Source organism: Pan troglodytes, chromosome 10 (assembly GCF_028858775.2).
Source record: "Pan troglodytes isolate AG18354 chromosome 10, NHGRI_mPanTro3-v2.0_pri, whole genome shotgun sequence".
Lineage (NCBI taxonomy): Eukaryota > Metazoa > Chordata > Mammalia > Primates > Hominidae > Pan > Pan troglodytes.
The window spans coordinates 70,735,254-70,749,471 of record NC_072408.2 but is presented as its reverse complement, the minus strand read 5'-3'; the positions used below and the strand labels follow the sequence as shown (position 1 = coordinate 70,749,471).

The window sequence follows — 14,218 nt, the reverse complement described above, 5'->3', positions numbered from 1 at the left end:
GCCTAAATGAAAGTTAGAGTTATCCTCCTTAGTTTCAACTTTCAAAGATAGGAGATCTACCTTAAAGAGCCATATTTTTCTTGGCATAACTAATGCTGGTGCAATTGTTTGAAAATGTATCAAAAAGACTTGACTTAATGTACTTATAAGGTCCTCCTTTTTCATCTCTCAGAGTAATATTTCATGTCTGTTTACTCATAGATAAAATGATAAATTTTACTTATCTGAAAATAACTGCCTTCAAGCTTCAGTGGGTTTCAAGCAAGCTAATATTTACCAAAAGAGCTTTAATTTTGTGCCAGGGAAAAATTAAATCTGGGGAAAGCTAAACCAAATGGGACATCTCAAGTTGGGGAGAGTAGCTGGAGAGATAGAAATTATCATTTAAAAACAGATGTTAGATGTTTAGATGCCATTAGTCCCCTGGGTGTTCTTCTGACCTAACAAGGAGTTGATCCACAGAATATGGAATCTGAAGGAGACCCAGAGATTACTTGTTAACAAGACTTCTCTGCCTCTCCCTATTTTTTTTCTTCACAACTGGGGATATTGTGATAGCTAAATCATCAGCTAAACAAACATCTTCCCATTCTCAGGCAAAACAAACAAACAAACAACAAAACCCTTTGATTTGTGAGACAATATTTTCTTTGAGAAAAAATGAGAAGTAATCCAGAATATATGAATAAAGTTGTTGAAAGAAATAATACTAAGCCAGAAAAAAACTAAATTCAATGGCCTTGGCAACTTGTATGTGATTTTAACTGTTTAGCCTATTGGAAATACTCCACAAAAGTTCAGAGCCACTACTGTGGGGAGGTGTGGATAATATATGTCATAAATATCTGATCTGTGAAGTATACATTTTTAAACAAATTTTATAATTTTAAGAATAGGACTAGAAATAACATATATTTATATTCGGTGAAAATTCCCCACAGGAGCTTATTCTATACTGTTTGAATTCAAAATACCTTTAAAAATTTGGTTTAACAGAACAGTTCCAGGAATACTACAAGCATGTTCATGCTGGTAACATTTCTGTCAGAAATGATCAAGGAGGGAGAAGCTGGGTTGACGAAAGCTCTTGAGAGAAAACAAAACAAAAAAAATGCATGTGTTATTACAACTCTTTGAAGCTGAGATAGAGCAGTTCTTATATAAAACTTCTAGGCAATCGGAATATCTTCGTAGGTGAAAAGGCATTACCCGCAAACGTTCCTACTAATAAATGCAGTCATCATTTGCAAGAACTAGAAAGTGGACAATAAGGAAATTCCCAAGATACAGCTGTTTATGTGAACAAAGTGTTTAACAAACCAGGACATTCAATGCCTCTGTCAAAGTAAATGGAAAGGAAGCATCTAAAACATACAGGCCATCACTGGGCCGAGTGATAGTGATAATTACCCATTCATTTTTCTTGCTGGAAGTACATCTGTAGCATTTAAATTCAAGGAAACTAAATCCTCAGTAGAGCCTGTCAGTCCATTTTACATCTGGGTAGTCCATTTTGGGAGAAAGACTGCACCTTATGTATGATTAATTAATTCCTTGTTGACAACGTGTCCCATGGTGCTAGTGACCCTCTTATAGAGAGATTTTTTTCCTCTTTTCTGTGTCTAAAGGCTTAGATCTTGGGCAAAATAATGGCCTGCTTTGGGTTATTGAGCGTCACTTCTAGAAATTTTGAGTGGACGTTGAGAGTCTAGGGGTGGTTGTAAATTTAAAGTGATGAGTTGTGTAAGGAGATTTTCTAATAATCAGCTTGTCATGGGGTTGCAGGGAGAATTGAGGCACTAAACTCACTTTCCCCCTTTTATAACCATAATACCTGGATCACTCCCAACAAAAATGAAGAAGAAAATTCCCTAAGAACTTTCCAAACAATCCCCATTCCATATTCAATTTTCTCCAACTTTTCCTAAAGGCTGTCCCAGCCTGCTTTGGTTCCTAGCTAGGATTGATGGATGATTCCACATGATCGTTGCTCATCACTAGCATTCTTGTAAATCTTAAGCAATTCCTCCAACACCTTGCCCACACGACCACTTTAATCATTTTAAATTGAAATGTTTATTGAGATAATATAGATTCACATGCAATTGGAAGAAATAATACAGAGAAGCCTGGACAACATAGTTAGACCTTGTCTCTACGAAAATAAAAATTTAAAAGTGAGGAGGGTGTGGTGGTGCATGGCTGTAGTCCCAGCTACTTGGGAGGTTGAGACAGCAGGATCACTTAAACCCAGGAGTTCAAGGCTGCAGTGGGCTATGATTGCACTACTGCTCTCCAGCCTAGGCAACAGAGTGAGATCCTATCTCTGAAAAAATAAAAATAAAAAAATAATACAGAGATCCTACATGTACTTAGTTTCCCCAGTGTTAACATTTTTGCATACTATCACAAGCAGTACGTTGATGATTGCTACAACCGACCCATCATATTCAGATTTTTCTAGTTTCACTTTCACTTGTGTGTGCATGTGTGTGTGTGTGTTTAGTTCTATATCTATATATTCATTTTGAGTAATAATAATTACAGCTAATAACAATTACAGCTAAAATGTATTGAGTATCTGCTCTCTGCCTGGCATTGTTCTAAGTCCCTTTTATGTAGTATCTCATTTAATATCTCATGTATTAAGTAATATTCCTATCTTTATTTTACAGATGAGAGAGGCTAAATGACTTCGGGGTGGCAGAGCATTCCTGCTGCAGAGCCAATTCCTGGAACTGCCACCACCATGCCACACATTGCTCATTATTTCAGAGCACCTGATGGTACATGACACAGCCTTGTGGAGCTAGACTGTATCCTCAGGGGAATGAGACTGGTAACACAATTCTAAAATAGCTATAAAATTCAATGTCTTTTATAGGGTATTTTTAGTGTGGTGAAATTATTCTGCATGATACTGTAATGATGGAGATAGGACATTATGCATTTCTCAAAACCCATACAACCATACAGCACAAAAAGTGAACCCTCTCCTGGCTAACATGGTGAATCCCCGTCTCTACTAAAAATACAAAAAATTAGCTGGGCGTGGTGGCGGGCGCCTGTAGTCCCAGCTACTCGGGAGGCTGAGGCAGGAGAATGGCGTGAACCCAGGAAGCGGAGCTTGCAGTGAGCCAAGATCGCGCCACTGCACTCCAGCCTGGGCGACAGAGCGAGACTCCGTCACAAAAACAAAAAAGCGAACCCTCATGTAAACTAAGTCACTAGTGGACTTTAGTTAATAATCATGTATCAATATTAGTTTATCAATGGTAACAAATGTACTATGCCATTGTGATACATTAATAATAAAGGAATCTGGCAAGAAGGTTGGGGTGAGAGGAGAATAAATAGAGACGCTCTGTACCTTCTGCTCAATTTTTCTATAAATGTAAAACAGCTCTAAAAAAGAAAGTCTATTAACTTAAAAAAAAAAAGTTTTTTTAAGTCAATAGCTCGTTCAGATAGACCCAACTAACAAAGATGAAACTAGCAACGTGAAAATATTTTCATCTTGGAAATCTCCAAACTTTGGTCACTGAGCATTTGTATTTTGCCAGCTGCCTTGCGTTATCTGAAGTGGCAGGAAAATAGTGACAAAAAAACTCAGGCACTTAGAGGGTGCCCTGGGGATGTGTGTGGCTTTTTCTCCTTCCATATCTTCCCCTGCAGTGACCTCAGCAGCGGGGCAGAACCAGGACAGACAGAGTAAAGTGTGTGTAATTCTCATCCATTCTGGGCCCTGTGGAATTGGAACTTATGCTTACTGCATTGTCATTTGAACATTAAATCTTAAATGTCAAAATATTCTGCAAAGCAGAGAAAGAATTTCAACATGGTATCCCAAAATCTCTTTTCCATACTCTTCTTGGAAGCTCTGTCAAAATAAAAAAATTGCTACTGCTTAAAAAAAATTATTTTCATGTTCCCATGGAAATTCACAAAGAGAATATTGTATTTGCTTTCTACCACAAGCAGAAATAATTGTTTCTGATGGAAATCATATTAGACATGAATATCATGAAAAATATTGTCTAAACTTTTATTTTGGGTAAAATATTCATCCTGTGCCTAAGAGTATCGTACACCCAGAGCAATCAGGAAAATTGCCAACAACTACCCGCTGTGGGACTTGCTACTTTGACAAACATGCTCCGCTTCCAGGCAAATTGTAGCACCGCCATCCTCATATAAAACCAGGGAGACAAATTAATCTTAGTAACTATTTGGAGAAAGATATCTGAATATGTCTCGCCCTGCTCTGCCCTAAATCGCAATCCAATATTAACTCATAATCTTTTTCATTGGCTTTGGTAATTGTACCCTTTGAAGACAATCTATGAATATGCATATGGCCTTTAGGCACTTTATTTGCCATTTCATCCAATTAACAGATAATTAAAACTGCTGCCTATGAGTACCTTTTCTCCCTTCCTTTCATCACCAAAGATAGCACAGTGCTTTAAGGATGAAGTGCTAGATGCAGGCCACATCAATGACAGGTCTCAGGAGTATCAAAAACAAACGCAGCCAAGCTTCCATTTCACGGAGTCTCAATCACTTTGTAACTTGACCCTCTAGGTTTGGGTTTTAATAATCTGCTATTCTCCTTTAACTAGTTAATGAGTTGTTATTGGGCTAGTCATGTTCCCAAAGTTTCAATGTGTTACTAGAGTCATTTTCATGTGGATTGTCATGGATGGATTACTTTTTAGCACAAAGAGTAAATCCTACTTATGACTAAATTGGCAGAGAGATCCATTTATAGATACTGGGACCAGTCTTTCCCCTACTCAGTAAGAAGAAGAAATGGACAATATCTAGCCCAAAGAATCAGAGTCTGATTTGATAGAATAATCAAATAAATACATTTTAAGGGATTTCTTTTCAATACCAATCAAGATAGGCCATTTTAACATTTGTAATATGAACAACCCTCAAACTTCAATGATTCCAGCCAGGTTTTTTTTCTTATTTATGCAACATGTCTAACATAGATCAGCAGGGATCTCTGCCTAATTTAGTCACTCACAGACCCAAGATGACAGATGTTTCATGAAACTTGTGATTCTGTGACCACTGAAGTAGGGAAAAGGAAGTTTGCAGTTGAGCACCAGCAATCAAATGCTTCCACTTAGAAGTGGCACATGTCACCCCTGCTTATATTTTATTGGTCAGAGCAAGTCACTGGCCAAGCCTATCTTCAAGGGGCCAGGAAATCACAATCTTAACAAGGGCCCAGAAGGAGGAGAATGAGAATATTTGTAAATGACTCAATAATTGCCTGCTTCCTGTGATAGTAGTTTAATAATATAATGTCATTTAGTGAAGTTTGATAATTTAGCATTGAGTGTTTCATAGGGCCTGGAAGATCTATAATAAAGTCTCATGTCATGTTGGAGGTAGACATGTAGCGTTGTGGTTCTCTACTTGTCACATTCACTGCAACTTGAGGAAAGTATTTTTTTAAGAAACATACTTAGTTGTCTCTTATTAAAACTTTTTATTCTTTTAGGAAGCAAGAAAGTCTTTGTCTCTCTCCCTCTGAACAGTCGGTGTATTTCCACATCTAAATTAATTATAATCCATTGACTTTGCAGAGAACCAAGTTATAAACTTTGAATTAGCCCCAAGTGTTAACGTATTTTTTTACTTTTTCACCTTGATTTCTCCTTTATAATTAATTTTAAAATTAATTACATTAATTTTATGGATTAAATTTGTCCTTTTTATAAGTGACCTCAAGCCCTTTAGTGAAAGAGGTGGAGAGTGATAAAGAATTAGAACTGAAAAAAAAAACCCTCACTTTATTAAAAACAATAATTTTCCTGGTTGTGAGGTGCTATAGTAATGCAAGATAGTACCACTGGGGGAAACTGAGGGAAGGATACATAGAATCCTTATGAATTATTTCTTACAATGCATGTGAATCTAATTATCTCAAGGTAAAAAGGTATATGTGTGTTTTTTAATCTACAATAACCCTCCAAAGAGAGTTGACTACTACTACAGGAGCTAGAAGTCTCTTCTAAAGACTTGAAAAATTCCAAGATTCTCTTTCAAACCAACTACCTCATGAAGAAAATTTCAATTTACCAGGCAATAGAAATCATTGGGGAAAAAACACTTGGAACTATAGTCAGTAGACATTTTTTATGGATAAGCAAAAAAAAAAAAAAAAAAAAAAAAAGGCAAAGGATTAATACCTAAAGAAAGCTAGGTTGGCATGGTGGTGGCTTATGCCTGTAATGTCAGCATTTTGGGAAACCAAGGCTGGTGGACCACTTGAGCTCAGGAGTTCAAGACCAGCCTGGGCAACATGGCCAAACCCCATCTCTAAATAAATATAAATTTTTTTAAAAAAGAAAGCTAGCTTGCTTCCCTTTTTCTTTCTTTTTTTCCTTCCTTCCTTTTTTTTTTGAAAAACATATTCACTAAACATCTCCTATTGCTAAAGACTATGGTAGGCAATTGATAAATAAAACAGAAAGGGTGTCTGTCTGCATAGTGCTTATATTTTAATGGAGGAGAGGGTAAACAAGCAAATCAATAAAACAATTGCAATTGTACTATGTGCCATGATGAAAACTAAGAGAGTGCTAAGATGAGAATGATGTAGGTGAGGAGCCACTCTAGCCAAGGTGGCCAAGAAGCAGGAAGAGCTCTTTGAGGAAATGGAGTAGGAGAAATGACTAGTGTCCTAAAAATCAGGTTGGGATTATTCCAAGCAGAAGGAATAGAATATGCAAATGGATTTGGAGGAGGTGGATCTGAGTATATTTGAGAAGCTGGAAGTTGGCCAGTATGGCTGGTAAGTGGTTAGCAAGGAAAGGCAAGAGAGGACATTGGAAACATTGTGGGCAGAAGTGCAGCACAGCAACTCCACATTTTGTTACAGGTGAATGGCAGCTCAGGTTGACATGATGACTAATATTTGTTCTAAATTGAACAAATTCATTATCAAACTAATGGAAATTAGAGTAGTTCTCTCTGCCTTATATGTCATTATTGTTCCAATATCCTGCCAAATTCAGTTTCTAGTGAAAAAGATGATGAACAAGGTTAAGCAGACACAAAATTGGAAACAAAAGTCCGAATTAAAGCCTGTTGTTAGAGCCCTACAAATGTAAATAAAGCATCAGCAACAGGGGAAATGCACTTGGTTGAGATACATGGGATGGAATATAAGTATATTATGATTCTCACAGTCAGCTATTACCACTGGGAAGGACTCTCTGCTCCCCACGTCTTCTCCATCTGCCAAAAATTCTACTAAAGTTATATAAAACCTATTTATTTTCTTATTAGAGATGAGGCTTGAGTACAATAGTCCTTGCAGGGGTAACACTATGACTTAAATTTACATTAAAGATTAAATAACTATCCTGGAGAGAGGTTATCTGCCAAGAGTAGAGGGGGGATTGCAATAGATGAGAGGATACCCAGAGGATTAAACTTTAATGGTAACATTATTAAACTTGTTAGGTGGGTCTGCCTGGATGATGAAGGTATTGATCTTTACAGTGTTTTAGATTTTGTATATATTTCCTAATAGTTTCTTTTTAAGAAGTAGATTACTCACTTCTTAACTTTGCTAATAACTCTTTCCTAAGAGTAATTGTTAAGCAAGCCACCTCTTAGAAATGGGAATCATGAGGGAAGAGAGGGATGGAGAAGACCATCTGAGTCCATTAATGATAGATTTCTAGAGTTGAGAAAGCTTAGAATTGGAAGGGACTTCAGAGGTCACTACTTGAAACCTTTCTTTTTACAGCAGTCAATCGGTCAAAGCTATGCAGCCAGTGAGTAAAGTTGGCAGGGACAGAGAAGGGAACAGTCTCAACTCCTGACTCCAGTCTGATGCTCAGCATTATAATACAACTGCCTTGAATTTCCTTTTCGTTTAGTCACTGGTAACACCGAATTTTACTTTTGTGACTAAGGGAACACCTGGGAACTAGAAGTAGACCTCAAGTAGCCTGGATAATATAGTGAGACACTGTCTCTACAAAAAACCTTAAAAAAATTATCCAGGCATGGTGGCACACTCCTTTAGTCCCAGCCACTCGGGAGGCTGAGGAGGGAGGATCACTTGAGCCTGGGAGGTTAAGGCTGCAGTGAGCCATGATACAACATTGCACTCCAACCTGAACAATAGAACGATACCCTACTAAAAAAAAAAGTTTAAAAAAAAAGAAGTGGACTTCAAAATATTTATTGGTAAATTGGAGAAACTTTTTTTTTTTTTGAGACGGAGTCTCACTCTGTCGCCCAGGCTGGAGTACAGTGGTGCAAACTTGGCTCACTGCAACCTCTGCCTCCCAGGTCCAAGCGATTCTCCTGCCTCAGCCTCCTGGGTAGCTGGGACTATAGGCACACGCCACCAAGCCCAGCTAATTTTTATATTTTTAGTAGAAACGGGGTTTCACCATGTTGGCCAGGATGGTCTCGATCTCCTGACTTCGTGATCCAGCTGCCTAGGCCTCCCAAAGTGAGTGGCAGGAGCCACCATGCCTGGCCTGGAGAAAGTATCTTAAACAAGCTAATGAGAGGTCATAGAGACAACCATTATGTCTGAAAAGAAAAGGACACTGAAGAAATCACTGGAATTGATTATCCAGGAGGAGTAAAGCAAAAGAGCAGAATGAGCGTCATACCCAGAAGTATCACAGCAGTACCAATTAAAAGGACTGTGACCTCTCTACTGACTAGGATGTTACCAAGGCGCATTGTCCAGGTCCACAGACTGAAGGGTGAGAAAAGCCCAGAGTCTGAGACGCTGCAGATAGGTACAAAGTTTGATAAGAAAAAACGTGACACAGAGCGGAAACCTTGCAGTTTCACCTAGGGAAGCAAAATTATTGACAATAAAATAATATTTTATTGTATGGAAATCAGATTTTCTTCAGGCCTGTCTATAGATAAAATATAATTTTTTTTTTTTTTTTTTTTTTTTTTTTTTTTTTTTTTTTTAGAAACAGGGTCTTGCTCTATCACCCAGGCTGGAGCATAGTGGCACAATCATAGCTCACTGCAGCCTTGAACTCCTGTGCTTGAATGATCCTCCCACCTCAGCCTCCCAAATAGCTGGGATCACAGGCATGTGCCACCCTGCATAGCTAATGTTTTTTATTTTTTGTAGAGACAGTGTCTCATCATGTTACCCAGTCTAGTCTCAAACTCCTGGCCTCAAGCCTTTCAAAGTGCTGGGATTATAGGCATGAGCCTCAAAGTCTGGTCTGAAAATATTTTTCCTTAATAGCAAAAAGGATTTAGATTTGAGAGAAAAGATCTCCTGAAAGGGTTAGTTACAGTTCCTCCTCTGGGGATAGTTAAAACAGAAAAAATTCCTCATATCTGTGCTGGTTTAGACACAGTCCAGCCCGATGTAAGAATTACTTCTGGTCTACAATAGAACAAGGAACTGTGATTCTGACAGGAGCTAAACCCAACTGACTTGACTCTCAGCACCCTAATTTTAGGTTGTAGGAAACCTACTGATAACAGCGGGAGACAAATCCTAGGCAGACAGGGACGAGTCCTGGTGAGACCCGACCTTCAAACTAAAAACAGTTTAAAGCCTGAAAACTGAGCTGCCAGTTCAGTATAGAATCTATGATCAGAGTGAATACTTCTATGATGGCTTTTAACCAATCAAATGGTGCTTTTTCCAGGACCACCTATGGACCACTCAGCACACACTCCCCCATTCTGAACCCATAAAAACCCCAGACTCAGCCTCACAGACAGCTATCCACTTTTGGGCCCCCTCTCACACATAGAGCTACCCATTTCCGGTCCCCTCTTGTTGTCAAGAGCTTTTCTGTTGCTCAATAAAATTCTTCTCTGCCTTGCTCACTCTCTGATGTCTGTATACCTCATTCTTCTTTGTTGTGGGACAAGAACTGGAAACTGGGAACCCTCCAAACAGTGGGAGCAAATAGGACTGTAACATGCTTCGCCAAGCTGCAGATGTTGGGACTGAATGAGTTGTGACACGTCCCTGTTCATTGGGCTGCAAAGGCAGGAACAAGAGAGAGCTGTAGTGCTTCTTGGGGGCCCCAACCTTGGGACTTCCTGAGCAGAAGCTGTGATGCCCTCTTGGAGCTCCACAGTTGCTGGCATCTCTGAGTTTTTGAGCACCACTGCATCCCCCTCGTCAGAATGTGGGCACCCATTTGTGGAAGCTGCTTGCAGCACACATGGTCCATCCTTGGGCTGAGGATGCAGCCACAGTGGTTGTGGGATCTGGGCCAGGGAGTGAGCCAAGTGCAGCCTGCCCACGCAAAGCCTGGGCAGAGGTACTGCCGGCCACAGAGGTTTCTGGCTGGGAAGTGGCACCAAAAGAATCCTATGTCACTACTACACTCATAACTAGGGAAGGATAACTCATTGGAATCACTTGGGCTGAGAGCTGCACCTGAGATACCTCATTAACAGGCTCACATCCCTCAGGTTATCAGCCAACCAACTGTCATTGGCAGAGAACATAGGTTAACATAAAAGGAAGCACTTATCTAGGTTAGTGTTCCAAGAAACTTAAGAACAGCTGCAACTTGGCTGAGACTCTCATCTTTTTAATTGTGCATATATGCCCAGAGGCTCTACAGTAACTCTAAATATAAAGAATAAATAGTGTGCAGGAATTCAGTAATTAACAGTTTCCTGTTATTTCCTGTGTGGTAATTTTCAAAGACCACAGTGATAATTTACTTACATGAAACTCAGACATAAAGGAAGTTCCAGGAGAAAGCTCAAGAAGGCATTGGCAGGTTAGGAACATTTCAGAATCAAACCTGCATATGTTGGGTTCTGAGCAAACACAAGGCTACATTGAGTATGATGATGTAAAATCACTTCAGCTTCAGAATGAATTCTTTTATTTATAAAATTAATTCTGTTTTTCAACTGAATCATTTCTTTTTTTCTTTTTTTTTTTTTTGAGACAGAGTCTCTCTCTGTCACTCAGGCTGGAGTGCAGTGGCATGATCTCAGCTCACTGCAACCTCCACCTCCTGGGTTCAAGCAATTCTCCTGCCTCAGCCTCCTGAGTAGCTGGGATTATAGGTATGCACGACCACGCTTGGCTAATTTTTGTATTTTTAGTAGAGATGTAGTTTCACCATGTTGGTCAGGCTGGTCTTGAACTCCTGACCTCGCGATCCACCTGTCTTGGCCTCCCAAAGTGCTGGGATTACAGGCGTGAGACACTGCACCCGGCCAAATGAATCTTATTTCTAACTTCACAATAGTTTCTCCTTAGCCCCTGTATTTGATGTGATGCTGAGAGATTTTTTAGATCAGCATTTTCAAATTTGAATGTGCTTACGTGCAGTCACAGCTACTCAGGAGGCTGAGACAGGAGGATCACTTGATGCCAGGAATTTCAGGGTGTAGCATGTCGTATTACTTGATTTTTATACTGTTTTGAAGAAATACTGGAGACTTGGTAGTTTATAAAGAAAAAGAATTTTAATGGACTCACAGTTCCACATGACTGGGGAGGCCTCACAATCATGGCGGAAGGCAAAGGAGGAGCAAAGTCATGTCTTACAAGGTGGCAGGCAAGAGAGCATGTGCAGGGAAACTGCCCTTTATAAAACCATCAGATCTCATGAGACATATTCACTATCATAAGAACACCATAGGAAAAACCTGCCCCTATGATTCAATTATCTCCCACTGGGTCCCTCCCATGACATGTGGAGATTAAGGGTGCTACAATTCAAGATGAGATTTGGGTGAGGACACAGCCAAACCATATCACATGCTATGAACACACCTGTGAATAGCCACTGCACTCCATCCTGGGCAACACAGCGAGATCCCTGTCTCAAAAAAAAGTGAATGTGCAGATAAAACATCTTGTTAAAATGCAGATTCTGATTCAGTAGTTTGGGGGAGGGCTTGAGATTCTGCATTTCTAAAAAGCACCCAGACCAGCAGTTGCTGATACTGCTGGTGTGGTAACAATCCCTTGAGTGCAAAACATTCAAAACTCATCCAGTAGATGCAATGTTGGGTTTTAAAAGACATTACTCTCTAAAGAAAAAAAAATTAATTAAATGAGAGAAAACCCAGACAGCAAGAAGCTAACATGATTTTCCAAGCTAAATGGTTGCCTCTTTGGACCAAGAGGGAGTTCTTTTAAGTTGAGACCTAGGGAGCAAACTGGCAGACAAAGCATTACAGACCAGAGCCAGGCAAGCTGAAGGAGGTAGGGACTAGTTCAAATTACCATATCCAAGGGGTTATGGCAAACTCGGGTCTAATGAAAGCCATTCTTAGTATTGAAGAGTTAAAGACTGGTTGGTGGGGTTTAGCAATAACCATAATTGAGCAAGAGGTCATGGTTATGTTTCAAAGATGTCCATCTAGATGGAAACTGGACCCATCTATATCTGGGTGGGAAGAGACAAAGTCCAGGCTTGAGAAGGTGGTTGGGCCCTGGTCAAGCGGGCTAAGACTCTGAGAACACTGCCTCTTACAGAGAGCTATACCAGGGCAGAAATCCAGTCAATCAGGATGGATAGACACATATCTTGTGGGTTAGGAAGAAAGCTCTAGCTTGGTGAAACCCATGGACTCATCCAAGAGATACCAGATGCTGGGATTAGGGCAGCAAAGCTAAGCTCATGCCCCTGAACCTCAGCTGTTAATGCACTATCAGGCCTATTGCCAATTAACTCATGCATTGGGTGAGATTGAGCCTGGAACCAGAAGTCTTCAATCCTTGGAGCTAAATAGTGCCCAGATAGGTCTGCCAAATATTTTGTGATTACTAGATGTCAGACACTAGGCTGGAGGCTCAATGCATACTATTCATATGTGATTAAAGAATTTTGTTCTGAGAATATCGGAAAATGTGTTAGATGTAATATCTTGAAGAATTACTAGTCTAGTAGGAGAGGAAAACATTGACATAAATAATTACAAGTTCTCATAGTCTCCTAGATGGCTGTGGGGAAATTGAATGATTATGAATAAAAGGGAAATATAAAAACAAAATTATCTACCAGACTTTGTACATTTGACTGTGAAATCTAGCCATTCAAGTCAATGATTAGCAAGAATAATAATTATTGAATAGTATCAGGAGGAGGACGTTTGCTGTTGAAGAAAGTTTGCATTAAACTGGGTGGAAAATGCTCTTGCAGAAAATGCAACCGTTAACCTCATGACTATGAAACAAGCAAGTCCAAGGAAAATGCTCTTCCTTTCCTTCATGCAAAATATGAGATCATCTTCTCCTTTTGTGAGAACCAAACTGGTGAGGAGCTGCTGTGGATAATCCCCGTCTCCCTCACTTAACCTTGTTCAGCTCCTTACTGCCTTTTAAGTTGCCTTGTCAAATCTCACTGCAGGTGCAGATCAATTTGTTCTCTTTATTCAGGAGTTTACAAAAACTGACTTGCAAAAGATAACTTTAATAGATGTGGAATACAGAGATATGAAAGTCGAAATGACTACAGAGATGTTTCCTAACTTGAACCTGGTAGTGGGAGCACCAGTAAGTCTGGGGTTGAACCTGGTTGTCATACTGTGTAGACAGGAGGTCTGGGTGACACCCATGGTGATCACTGCAGCCACACATTTTAGTAAAACTATGAAGCTGACTTTTATCGTTAAAATGGCTCTTACATGACAAAATCATCCCATCCTTCAATTATACCAAAAAAGCTTTTTCTGTCTACTTTTGGCCATGTTGCATTTTCAGGGCATAGATTCAGGCCCTAAACACAATAATAATAACAATAATTTAAGGCATTTCATGGCCTAACACTCAGAACTATTTCTCCCATTGATGCCTGAAAATACACTTTTGATGTCTGCCCTCATTTAGTTACTTTGGGTTGTGCAACGTTGCCCGTCCTGGAATTCTTATTTTTTTCTTAGGTACTATGTTTATGATTAGAGTACACTATCACTAGTGCCTTATGTATTGAACAATTTTCTGAACGAATAGGCTTGCCTGAGTCCAAAGAGAACAATAGGGTACATGATTTTTTTACTTAGTAGAGGAAACTGTAAGTAAAAATGCTGTTTGTTGTTGTATTTGTCAGGATTCTATAAAGAATAAATAGGAACTATACCGCTATCTATATCTATCTATCTACATATATACATGAAGAGAGAGATTAATTTTTTCAAAGAAATTCAACTGTCTCATAAAATTGTGGAGGCTGGCGAGTCCACATTCTGTACAGCAAGCCAA

The 14,218-nt window shown here is 39.4% G+C and overlaps 1 pseudogene; it reads left to right on the top strand.

The window, feature by feature from the left end:
• LOC129136619 (uncharacterized) overlaps window positions 1-14,218 on the top strand; it is a 31,923-nt pseudogene that overhangs the window by 17,522 nt on the left and 183 nt on the right.